Source organism: Neofelis nebulosa, chromosome 5, assembly GCF_028018385.1.
Source record: "Neofelis nebulosa isolate mNeoNeb1 chromosome 5, mNeoNeb1.pri, whole genome shotgun sequence".
Taxonomy (NCBI): domain Eukaryota; kingdom Metazoa; phylum Chordata; class Mammalia; order Carnivora; family Felidae; genus Neofelis; species Neofelis nebulosa.
The window spans coordinates 27,543,945-27,557,235 of NC_080786.1; the positions used below are offsets into that span (position 1 = coordinate 27,543,945).

Genomic DNA, 13,291 nt, shown 5'->3' on the forward strand with positions numbered 1-13,291 from the left:
ACAGCTCAGAGCCTAAAGCCTGTTTCGATTCTATGTCTTCCTCTCTTTGTCCCTCCCCTCTTGCACTCTGTCTCTGTCTCAAAAATAAATAAACATTAAAAAATTTTTTTAATTAAAAAATAAAAAAAGAAGTATGGGTAATTCCAAAACTAGTGCTGCTAACCGCAGCCAGGGTCGGATGGTGCCAGTGAGAGCCAGGTGACACAAAAGCCCGGGTCCCCATCAAGAGCCCTAAATGTTCTAAAGGAGTCTTTTCATTCCCATGAGCCTTCCATGTGCCTGTAATCATGTTCTGGAACCTACTTGTGCTCATTTTGTTGTCATAAGTACATGCAACCGCACCTTAAAGATGAACAATCTGTGATTACAGAAAGGCCAACTGAGACACACAAGGCCAAAGCTAGCTTCCAGGCTTGGTCTGCCGCTCTCAAATCCTAGGTCCTGTTCCATGCCTTTCTCAGTTGGTGGGTATTTGGTCTCTATATTTTGACAGCATCTCATCGTCTCAGCCCAGGCTTCTCCTCTGTTAAATACATGTTTTTAATACAAAGAACTTGGCATTGCAGGATTTCCAAGTGCTTTCTGAATAAAGCTCATTCTATATCACTGATTGAAATAACCTTTCAGTGGAGAAATAGATGATGTTCTCCTCTTCGCTTTCCAAATCTCGTTGAAGAGGTGTTAGTTATCCCTCCAACATTCCCTTCCTTTAATAAAAGGTCAGTGTCAGGCAGCAGCACTTCCGAAGGAACTGCTGATTGAAACCAGCATTTCAATTGCAAAACAACAAACAAAAACTTGTAGGAAAGGAAGGCTTGGTGACCAGCAAATGAGGGCTTCTTGCCCATGGAGCAGTGGTTCCAAATTTACTTATTAGGTTTAAGAGAGCCTTTACAGAGCTGGTCAGAATTCTTACTCAGCTGTGTCAAGGTCTACAATCAATTAATTGTGTTTTTCTTGAGAGTCTGTCATGTGAGGTGCTAAGTGCCTTGAGGTGCATAATGAGGGAGACACCTTACACCCTAGCTAAGGAGACTGGGCACCTGAAGTGTGATTCACAAGACCGAGGAGAATGTCAAGCACCACCTGAGTGCAGCCAACACCCAGGGAGTTCAGGAGAGGGGTCCGTCTTTTCCAAAGGGATGGACAGGTCCATGCACTGCACACATGATGCCTTCTCACTCTCATGGACCCATTAACGTCTACTTGCCTGGCCCAGGAATTACTTATCTCCTTTCTGTGAAGGTGAAGCTCAGCCTCATTATTGCTAACCCACATGTCAGCCCATTTGTCTCTGGCCCTTAGGTCTCAGCAACTTTGGCTCAGGCCCTATGTCCATGTCCTATGGTAGTTCACAGCCCTTTCTGGGAGTTCTGAAAGTTCCTACAAATTGTAAATATCTCATCTTCTGTCTCCCATGTCTCCATGCTGCACCATATTGGTCTAGACTGAAAATCTAACCTCTTCATCCATTTTCCCCAATACTCCTACTTAACCAAATCATTTGTGAGGGCACTAGACTTTTTTGAAAATTTGGAAGCCAGTGATAAAGGCATCGTGTCACAAAGACTTAAGGTCACTTAGGCACCCCTGTTCTTAAAGAAGTGCTCGGTAGCCACCTGTTGCGGGTCCACTCACTGGAAAGCAGGCTCTGAGATCGTTTTCCTGCAGGTTTCCTGCACGGGGGCTGGCTCTCTGGATTCACTCGTGTTGGGGGATGGAAGGAAGTCAGACTGAGCAGAAGGAGAAGCTGGGCTGTGGTACTGTCTCATCAAGGCCTCGTTGGCCAGAGGGGATGTGCTAAAGCTGGAATGGCCCTGCAAAGTTGTTCCAAGTTGGCTTGAGGGGACTAAGCTTGAGAGCCCTGTGCACACCAGCCACAGGCTGCAGGGCCACAGAAAGGGGTGTTCGCCCTGGCACAAGGGCAGCTCTCTAGAGGTCCATGGGCTGAGGGCTCCCTGCCATGCCCACTCGCCAAAGTTGGGGAATGAGACTTCAGTCCTAAAGGGGGATCTTGGGATACAGCCCAAAGTCCGCTATACTCCCAGAGGTCTCCACCCCAGCTTCACTCCAGTTTTCCAGCATCTTTTGCTTTCATCCCTTTCTCAGGAGTAAAATAGAATGTTCTCATGCCAGGCACCTTGGCAATTCCTCTACTTCTTGGGCTTTTGCTCTTATCTGTGTCATCAGGATTTCATCTTCCCTGAAAAGGTCTTCTCTAGGTATTTTTTCAAAATACTCTGTGTGTGTGTGTGTGTGTGTGTGTGTGTGTGTGTATACACCAACCGAAGCTTAACACACGTGCACCCAAATTCCAATTGTTCCATTTCAGTAACAACAGGGCGCATCATAGGTAAATCGCTGTAATGAGCAGAGGTGGATTTTAGGATTTGAATGACCTAAATTTACAACTTAGCTCCCCTTCTTATGTTCTGGTTTTGGACAAGTCCCTTTGCCTCTTCAAGCCTTGGTTTTTTCACCCGCAAAATGGAGAAATAATGAGGATAAGTACTATATATCACTCTATTTAGTACTAAGTGGGCACCCAATAAATGCTAGATGGCTCTTTTCACACCTCTTTCTGGATCTTTCAACTGCCACCCAGCAGGCCCCTGACTTTATGAATTGGTATCTACTTGACTATGAAATGCATATTCTTTTTTTCTCCACACAAAATTGAAATCCTGCTCCCAAGCAAACAGTCCTAAAGAGGGCCCTTTAACTGTTGTCAACTGCAAAACAGATGTCCAAGTCGGGGAGTGGGGACCAGGTGGGGGCACAAGTTCAAGGACTATTTAGGTAAGAAGTATCAGAGCTTCAGTCTTCCTAGTATCCCTTGTTTACTCTTCCTTGCTGATGTTTTTTTTTTTCCTTTTAGAGCCAAAAATCAAATGTGTTACTTGTCTTTGATTACCATTAAGATCATGCCTGAATTGTAGTAAATTTGTACTTTCCCAGCTGGGGCAATAAGCATTATTTTGAAACAATTAAGCACATTTAGGATAAAGCTGTAATAAATTCACACAGCTGTTCCTATATTATTTTGAAATATCTTCAATCTGTTTGATGCTGGAAACCCTAAACACCTCCACGTACTGCAGGTTAAGCAGGAAGTCTCATGTTATTGCTGTATTTGTTGAGCTTTGACTCTAATAGTTTTCTATTTGCCAAATTAGAAAAAGAAATCATGCAACCCGACCTTTATAATTCCCAGCCATGGAACAAGCTGTCACATCTGGGCTCCCAACCCACAGGACCTTAAGAAGAAGGCAGACTCCTTCTGACAGTACAGTATGAAGATATTGGCAAAGAAATAATTGAAACAAATGTTATTTTTGATTCTTGATAAGATGGCATAGAGTCAGGGAGTCGCAGCTGTCCTTCCCTAAGCCCCTCTGGGTGTGAGGGACACAGGCGACCATGTCACCCTTGTATAACCTGAGTGTGCAAACGGAATAGCCAGAAGCACCCCGGGTGGAGTCAGATACAGAATAATGGGCAAACCTTAGAAAAACTGGAAGAATACCAGAATCATAGTGTTTTCAATTCCATATGAAAGAGGTGTTTTCTGTGCACCTGTGCCCACGGAAACCGGCTGGGTGGGTGTGGGAGCAGGTGTGCTCCTCAGTGAGGCGAAGGGTGGTCTCCTGCTGCTACGGTGCTGCCAAGGTTTCTGCAGCTCCACCAGAGCTCTCTGCACCCGACGACGCACCAGCCTCAGGACACCTTGTAATCACACCCAGACTCCTACACATCTGCCCGCCTCCATGAGAGCAGATAAGTGCTCACTGGCTAGATCAGGATCTTCTTCATCTACCTCTTATCCTGAACCTCCTATTTCAGGATAGCCTCTCAGGTTACCTCAAGTTCCAAGAAATATGAACCAAACCCTCAGTAAGCAAGCGTTGCCTCTCGTTTGCCTTTGGTGGCTTTTGTTGAGCCCCTGTTGTTTGCAGAGAATAATGAAGAGAGAAATGGAAGACAATCTTTGCCTTTGAGAGACTGAAAATCTACTTTACTTAAAAATTTATTCTCTAACTCTATGTCAAAAAGGATTTGAAAATCAAATTACCAGTTGACGCATATGAATAGCATGCTTTGCTGATCACAGTTTACCTCTAATACCTGAGAGAAGTTTGTTTAATCCATTTTCACATCCTATGTACTATCATAATATACACATCACATCATAATATACTATATATATATATATATATATATATATATATATATATATAATTATGAAGATCAGAGAGAGTAAAGAAGTCAATGTGTGACCATGGTTGCTATGGCTGAGTGTGTAATATGGCCCTGAGCTTCCAGAAAGTCAAGTCAAAAAGGGGAAATACAATACAATTCCTAGTTCTCATTATTAGGAACATGAATGTGGGTCCTCCTGGAAGACAGGGCTCCTCACATGGTGTTTTATACATGGCATATTGAGTAAACTCATCCTCAACAATCCTCCTGCAGGAAATGTAGATGTGCTTTTATAAAGGTGGCTTCTTTGGTAAAATAAAAAGCTGCTTTATGATTAACTAAGCCATGTAGTTTTCTAGGGGTCTAACTCCATTTAAAGGTAAAAGATTACCCAGAGAATTTACAGTCAATAGATTTTAATTAGAATTAAATGTTTGCTTCTCATTTTTAAATTAAAAATATGTGACCCTTGAAGAAAGGATAAGAGCAAAACTGAAGACAGATTTTAATTTAAATTCTCTGAGGAATAAATGACAGGGATGCCCTTGGCTGATTTGATGAGTATGTTTCCCTATTATCATGCGTTAATTAACTAATAGTGTTTTGACTTTCTATTTTTATGGTCATCTCCTAATCAAGGAGTGTTAAAGTACAGTCACTGTTAGAGATGTTCTAAGACAAGCAGGACACAGAAAAACATCCACTCATAACTTAATGTGGAGCCTCATCAGACTCTGGTTAGGGGTTCTGCTCGGTTGGTTTGCCCATACACAGGCAGTAGAATCTTACCATAACCGCCAGGAATATCTTAATATACTAAAATATGCAGAGGTTTCTTAACTCAGAACTCTTTAAAAACATCTCAGGGATTGTTCAGTATGATCAACTTTATCCTCTGGCATGTAAACAGCTTATTAACACAGAATATAAGAACAAATTCTGATGGTTAAATGAAAGAGTGCAGAGGATGAGGGAGAATGAGCACAATAAATCTCCATCTTCTCTAAGAATTGGGGATTACCCTTTTACAGTGTGACTCTTCCAGTCTGGGCTTCATTTTTCTCCTCCTTGTATGATACACATTTTGCTGGTAGTCTTCTGCCTACTCTGTTCTGGACTATGATATCTACTCTTTGTATCAGAGCCCTTTTACAGTTTGCAAAAGTTATTTATACGTGCACCTGGGGATTCTCAAGATTCAATTTAAGTGTTGTCATTGTTGTCTGTCTTTTATATATAACTCATGCACCTTCTAAAGCATTCTGTTAAATGCCAAGTACTACTTAATTCCCCCAGTATGCTCTGTTTGCTTGGCATATAGCTCTCTTTAATACAGGACTCCTGTTCTCTGCGTGAATATTCTACCTGCCATGGTATTGGGAAAAACATATTAAAATTCATTGGAAGAGACTCTTTCCCACTTGAGTCTTTCAGAAAACCAAAGTAACACAAGTTGGGGCCCTGAAATTGAAGTTGTTATTTAGTCTATTTTAAAAAGGAGGAGGGGGAGGAGGAAGAGGAGGCAGAGAAAGAGGAGGTGGTGGAGAAGGAGAAGGAAAAAGAGAAGAAGAAGAAGAAGAAGAAGAAGAAGAAGAAGAAGAAGAAGAAGAAGGAGGAGGAGGAGGAGGAGGAGGAGGAGGAGGAGGAGGAGGAGGAGGAGGAGGAGAAGGAGGAGAAAGAAAGAAAGAAAGAAAGAAAGAAAGAAAGAAAGAAAGAAAGAGAAAAGGAAGGAAAGAAAGAAGAAAGAAGGAGAAGGAGGAAGAAGGAGAAAAAGGAGAAAAAGGGAGAAGGAGAAGAAAAAATCACTGGCATGAAAAGAATCATTTCCTAGTTGAGACCAGGCTAATGTGGGTCTGCTGCTATCAAGAGGCATGGACGCCATGACACTCCTCTCCCCCTGTTCACAGTAGCTCAGGAAGGTGTTCTCATTAAACAGAATTCCCAGACAATGATATTTCATTCCCCGCCCCCCCCCCCCAAATCACACCAAGATTCTTCATAGACTGGTACATTCAGATACAAGAAAAATGCTTTCTAATATTGTTTTTTTGTGACACTAAATCTACTCATTATTTGTGATAATGAGTAATGAGTAAGTTAACTTAGGGGGTAAGTCATTTGCCAGACAGCCTGAAGAACATTATAGAGAAAACTCCCCTCATGTTCAGAAATGTGAGGGTGGAACATTGAAATCTGAAAGGCAGATATGATTGTATGATTTCCTTGTTGCATTTTGTCAATAGAAAAAAGATACTGAGGGGTGCCTGGGTGGCTCAGTTGGTTTAATGTCCAGCTTGGGCTTAGGTCATGATCTCATGGTTCTTGAGTTCAAGCCCCATGTTGGGCTCTGTGCTGACAGCTCAAAGCCTGGAGCCTGCTTCACATTCTGTGTCTCCCGCTCTCTCTCTGCCCCTCCCCCGCTCATGCTCTGTCTCTCTCTCTCAAAAATAAACATTAAAAATTATTTTTTAAAAAAGAAAAAAGATACTGAGATGATTTGACAGGACTCTTTGATTCATTGCTGATTTCTCAGCACAAAGATCAGGTGTTCAATAAACAACTAGTGGATGAATGAGTGGATGAATGAATGAAATATGAGGACATTACAAAAATGAGTTCCTTCCTTACCGCATTCTTAAATCTGCAAAAGATTGCTCATAAATCTCTGATAACCCCCTGGGTGGATCGTGAGTGGGCTTAAGGTAAATGGGCTATAGGGGCAATTTTCAGATATGCATAGGTTGATTTTCTCTGGATGGTGTGTAGGGCTGCAGTGAGATGCAGTTTTCATGTGAGGCCTGACATGAAGTGTTTCGAGAAGACAGTGGGGCCTTCAAGGTGAATTCTCAGGTCTAGGTGGGGAGAGATTTTGTAGACAGCATCACCGATGAATGATTTCACTGTTACCTTCTAGAGACTTCATTTTATTTTTTAAATCTCTTGCATCTCAGAGGTGTTTTGTTGTTGTTTGTTTCTAATTTAAAGAAATTTCCTTCTTACATGACCAAGATACTTTCAAACTTAGAGGTGAAAAGCAATGGCAGAAGCCCTGGCATTCATACCTTCTGAGTGTCAGCCACAGTGGGATGTGTTTCTTGTCTGTTTCTGAAAATCAATAGAAGAAAGTGCAGTGTGTATCTATACGGAAAAATGACGAATACAGGGACAGACAGGAATTACATAACGACACACTGGGGCATCTCAAGCTATTTGCATCATCCAAACTCTGCTCTGAAATGAGCTTTGGAGCTGCTGTTGCCCTGCCATTGTGCAGCCAGCATTTGCTTCTAGCCCCCAGCATGAGCACCACCTGCCTCTTCAGCCCTGGTTAGGGAGCAAGAGATATCCACTGGCCCTGTTATTTCTTCCCTCCCATGGGCTCCACAGTGGATCAGTGTGGTTCCTGGGATCCCTCATCCTTCGTTTATGTGTATCCACAACTGTATCAGTCCTTTGGGTTTGGAAACCTGGGACTCTCAAATCTCCTCTGTGACTCACCAGCTCTGTAGCTCTCTCACAAACTGCCTGAACTTTCTGAGCCTCCTTCTCCAGAGAACGGGAAAGATAATGTTGCCTACTGTCATTTGTTTATTATGAACCTTGAATTAAATGCAGTAAAGCATACAGAAACACGCCGTTGTACTCCACGGTGTTGGCTGAATATTGATGAGTGAATAATGTTTAGGAAAATGGATGATTATGCAAGAGCAGAAGTATTAACGTGCTAAGGCAGTAGATTTGCCACTTGGAGGGACAAACTTTGAAGGGTATAGTTCTTGAAAACATTTGGTGTGTGCAAATCAGTAAAGTCTAGTGGTAAACATCCTGGAGAAGGTGAGGATTTAGCAAAAGTTGTAAACCACTGGCTGGTGTGTTAGAGAGCTATACTGGCTAATTCAATATAAGACCACAAAGACTAGAGATATTTTAAACTTTTTTTAATTAAAGAACCGATTGGCTTAACTTATCTTAGGAAAATATTAGAAACTATCATAAATATCAGGTAGGTAAGAAAAGCTCAGAAAGTAACCAGACTATGGTCACCCAAGAACTTATGAGTTTTGTCCATAAAATTGTAATCACCCAAAGGAAAGTACCTAAAGCCAAAATGAGGAGGAAGAGTTGATTGAGGATGTGTCATTGCCTTGAGATATTAGAAGCTCGGTTCTTGGAGTCAGGGAGACCCAGATACAAATTCTGACTTTGTGCCACTAAACAAGTATATGCCCTTGAGCTAGTTGCATTAGGTCTTTGAGATTAGTTTTATCATCTGTAGACAAGAGACAAGACAAAGGAAGTATTTACAGTCCTCACTTTGTTATAGACAAAGCAAGAAATCTGAGATGTTTCCTGTCACTGTTGCCATATGCAATCTTGCTGTTTTAAACCAGCACAAACTAAAGGATCTCAGGAATGTGTGTGACCAGGACTTGTACAACCAGGTGTTTCCTCCTACAATGACTGTAGTGCAAAGTTCTGGGTGCAGTCCTGTCTCCCACGTTGTCATCTGAATCAAGTAGCATTTCAACATTGTGCTTTTACTAAAAATAAATGAAATGACAGTTTTTCCCACTCATCTGAAAGGTTTCCAAATCAGGATACATTTACTGTTTAGTCCATTCTATAGAGAACATAGTGTCAGCTGCGAATCCAACAAAGCTGGCATTTATTCTTTCAATGACATAGAATTCTCTTCATCTAACCATACCTGGAGTTCTGGTTGTGAATCTCCAGATTCATCTCCAGAAACCTCTCATTGTTTTCTTCCATCTTCTCCATAGAAGAAACTGTGTGTGTGTGTGTGTGTTCCATTAAGGAAGTTAAGTTAGAGAATACCATAACCACCATATCAGGTCACTCTACATCCTATCTATCCTTTTAGAGCATAAACAACAATAGATGGAGGTGGAAGCTCATGGAACCATTTACAAGATACTGGATTTTTCCTGTGCTCTGATGTTCCAAATAAGGATCAGGTAGTTTGAAGCCATACCTGATTCAATAACCAAATTGCACAACAAATCTTACAGGAAAATCTTTTGTGCTTCGAGAATGTTGTGTCTTGGAAAAGAATCCTGCCCAGCCTTTCTCAGCTTGTCTATCAGTCGGGGCCCTATTAAGAGAAAGAAACCACACCAATTACTTTAATGGAGAGAATTTAATATAGCATTGTTATCCAAGTATTAGGGCAACTAAAAAGACAAAAAGATGCTGGCATATCATGGAGCAGCAAATGTGGGGAGCAGCTACCACGTAGACCTGGAGAATAAAAGGAAGAGGCTGGGACCATGAAGACTCAGAGGCTCAGAGGAGGGGCCCACGGACCAGGTGCAGACCCCTGAGGAGGAGCCATTGCTGGGCCATGTTGGTGTCTCTGAACTTGAGGAGAGGCTCCATGGAATGGTACCCAGATTTTGGAGGACAGGGTGCCAGCCGCTGGTGCTGGTGTCTCTGAATGGAACCAATGAGGCTGGGTCCGTGAGGAATGGAGACACCGTACACTGAAGTGAGCTGCTGCTGGCCGGAAGACAGAAGATGTGCTGCCACCAGGGCACCTGATGGAACTGGAGGTCAAATCCCTTTTTTCTGCTCCAGCTTTCCCATTTTCCTCCAGAACCTTCTATTAATGGAGCCTAATAAGGGGCAGTGGGCAAGACAAAAAGGTCCACAGAGTCTGGGGCCCAGCATCAGAAGAATGAGTCCAGAAGAGTGGGTTTGGAGCCAAGGCAATAGGTTAATAAACTGGCACCACTTGCCAGCCCATCACACCTCAGAGGCATTCTTGAAACAGACTGTGTTCATGTGCTCCTTGCTTTGCCACGAACCTTCAGCAATTCCTTCAACATCTTTGGTGGGACAGAGCCTTGACATTAAGTGGTCCTGGGACAGGCTCTCTCAACTCCCATGTTTCTATTTCTTTTAAGTCATTAACACAAAACATTTTTATGGCTGTCTATGTGATATGTAAAGATAACTCTCCGCTGTTGGTTTTTCTTTTGTTCACCAGGTAGATGTAGTTCTGCGGTTGTTGTACAGTTTAAACAGCTTGATTTCTTGAAAAAAAGAAGAAACATTATGCCTCTCTGACTTTTCTACTCAAATAGAACTTTTTAATGCAAATTAAAGTGTGATTCAAGCATAAAAACAACCTAATTGCTAATCATATTTTTAATGATCCCTTATTAGAGCAAAATTTAAAGTGAATACAAGCATATTAGAAGCTTTTCTTATGTATCCTTAGTCTGTACCTATCACTCATAAAGCTAACCTTGCATGTCCCTCCAGGATTGAGAGAAACACACACTTTTACTCACGTTGAACCTATTTCCTAAATGCAAACAACAGCCTCAACAGGTGACAAAGTTCTTAAGACCGGCACTGAGTCTTGTCTTTTTTATTATGTTTTGAAAAGGAGACTATTCATTTACTAGTTTCCCTAAGGCTCCAAGCCTGAGCTTTTGTGTGCGAGCACGCACATGTGTGTGTGCTTGTGTGTGTGTACCAGTAACTTCATGTCTCGCTTTCCTTAGGCAGAAACTAAGAGAGGGAAAATCTAGGTGTGCCAGCATCAAACACTGCCTGGCTTGGATCAGAGAGGTGAAAAATGTTTCTGTCAACCTCAGCTTGTGAATTTTTAAAGCTAGCATTTGTACTTCCCTTGATTTACAAGGACTGATGGCAAAGAAATCATCCCACAGGAAGAATTAGATATAAAAACGTCCCAGTTCCCAAACATACATCAATAATCCTAGCTTTGCCGCAACATAACCCTTCAGAAAACATTTCTGTGGAACATTGGAAAGTTGTAGAGGAGCCTTAAAATGGTTTAATTCCAAAGGACTTTAACACAGGGCCTTTGGGCAATAGTTCCCATTTTGTCCTCACCCAGCATGGAAAGCAACAAGGTGTGGCCTCAATCCTGCCAGCTGCAGGTTGTGGGCACCTTCAGGACTGAACTTAAGGTGGGCACTTGCCACTTAAACCTTGCACAGTGTCAGCAGCACCAGGCGCTATGTGAATGAAGGAAACGTTGGTGGACTCTGTGTGACCGACATCATTACTAAGTTTTGGAGATGAAGCAAATCAAATACAATCTGATCTCCAGATCAGGATTCCTGCAAGAGTAGAAGAAATAAGCATGGGTTTGAGTGAAGCGTCTGGTTCCAGTGCTGGTGTGGGCCAAGCTGAATTGGGTGGGTGACACAGTAGTAACGGAAGGAGCCAGCTCACGACTTTTATCACCTTGTATGTAACATTTGCAGAAGGCATTCTTGGCTCCAAATGGTAATGCTCACAGCCCTTCTCACTGCTTACTAATGCTTCTGCCTGTTGTTTCTGGAAGCTGGCTTTGTCAGCTAAGTTCTGTTCCTCACAGTGTGGTCCCAGACCAGCAGTGTTGCCCAGAAGCCCATTAGAAATGCAGGTTGTCAGGCCCCATCCGGACTTATTGAATCCGAACAAGCTCCTCAGGTGAATCCTGTGCTCATGAAGATTAGCAATGCACATCCAAACCGTCCTCCCCAATATGTCCGACTTGCCCCACACCACACAGTTCCAGGTATTTCCCACAACATTCTGCGTCTGAGTTTTTCCCATCTTTATTGAGATATATATGATGTAACATTACGTAAGTTTAAGGTGTACAACGCGATGGTTTGCTATATGTATGTTTTGTGGCATGATTGCCACGACGGGCTTCATTTATACGTCCATCACCTCTCACAGTTACCATAAAAATATAAAACGAGTCACAAATCTGTGTGCCATCTTATGCAGAAGCCCTGCTAATCTCTGTGTCATTCCAATCTTCATCCATATGCTGCCAAAATAAGCACTTTGCTTCCATCTGAAGCCCATTTCCTGCTTTCTTCCCATTCCCTAAATGCCACATAAATTCTTCACTGGCCTTCACCTTACCCTGACTTTCCCTCTGTCTCTTTTCCCATTAGATAAAATAATAAAGATGGAAGGCAGAAAGGGAGGGAGGAAAGAGAAGGAAAAAAATGAAAAAAGGAAGGTAGGAAGGAAGAAAAAGTGGAAAGGGATGTAGGGAAGGAGAAAAAGGGACCTCATTTACAATCATGTCATAGAATGGTTGGGGTTCACAAGATCTATTTCAAACACATACACATATACACATAAATACAGTTGGTCTTTAAGCAATGCAGGAGTTGGGGCGCCAACCCACCACACAATTGAAAATCTGCATATGATGTTGACTCCCCAAGAGTTAACTAAGAGCCTACAGTTCAAGGGAAGCCTTACCAATAACATCAACAGTCGATTAATACATATTTTGTATGCTATAAGTGTTATATACTGTATTTTACAATAAAGGAGGCTAGAGAAAAGAAAATGTCATTAAGAAAAATCATAAGGGAGAGAAAATACATTTGCAGTACTGTACTGTAAAGTATCCGCATGTAAGTGGACCACACAAACCGTTCAAACCCATTTTGTTCAGACATCAACTCTGTATCCCATCCAGTGTTCCCACTTTATTTTTTTTAAGTTTACTTATTTTGAGAGAGAGAGAGAGAGAGGGAATGGGGAAGGGGTAAAGAGGGGGAGAGAGAGAATCCCAAGCAGGCTCTGCACTGTCAGCACAGAGCCTGACACAGGGCTCAAACTCACAAACCATGACATCATGACCTGAGCCAAAATCAAAAGCCAGACGCTTAACCAACTGAGCCACCCAGGCATTCCTCACTGTTTCCACTTTAAAATGAAGCAGTTACTTTCATACACTGTTGAAGTGAATGTTAATTGGTGCGATAATTTGGAGGGCAATTTGGCAATGTCTATTCAAATTTTTTAAATGGACATTCTCTTTGATCTGGCAATTTCAGAATTTATCCTACAGAAATACTTGCATACATGCACAAAAATGTATGTATCTGTTGAAGGGTTGTTTTAATAGCAAAGAAGCTATAAATAGCCTAAAGGAATCAATAAGAGCTGTTTTGAAAAATCAACATGTATCTCTGCAGCGGAATACTATCCTGGCATTGAAGATGAAAAGAATTAATGAAGATCTGTGTGTGCTTATGTGATGAGCTCTCTATATTATCAGCTGAGAAAATGTACAGAA

At 42.0% G+C, this 13,291-nt stretch overlaps 1 protein-coding gene and 1 non-coding gene across 11 annotated transcripts in view; one reads left to right on the top strand and one right to left on the bottom strand.

Moving 5' to 3' along the window:
* The window catches only part of NEK11 (NIMA related kinase 11), a 288,025-nt gene that overhangs the window by 245,219 nt on the left and 29,515 nt on the right, over nt 1–13,291 (top strand). The gene's annotated exons all lie outside the window — the stretch shown is intronic.
* Nucleotides 11,933–12,035, bottom strand: LOC131513283 (U6 spliceosomal RNA). Its single transcript, XR_009262510.1, has one exon. It is a non-coding gene; the product is annotated as a U6 spliceosomal RNA (small nuclear RNA).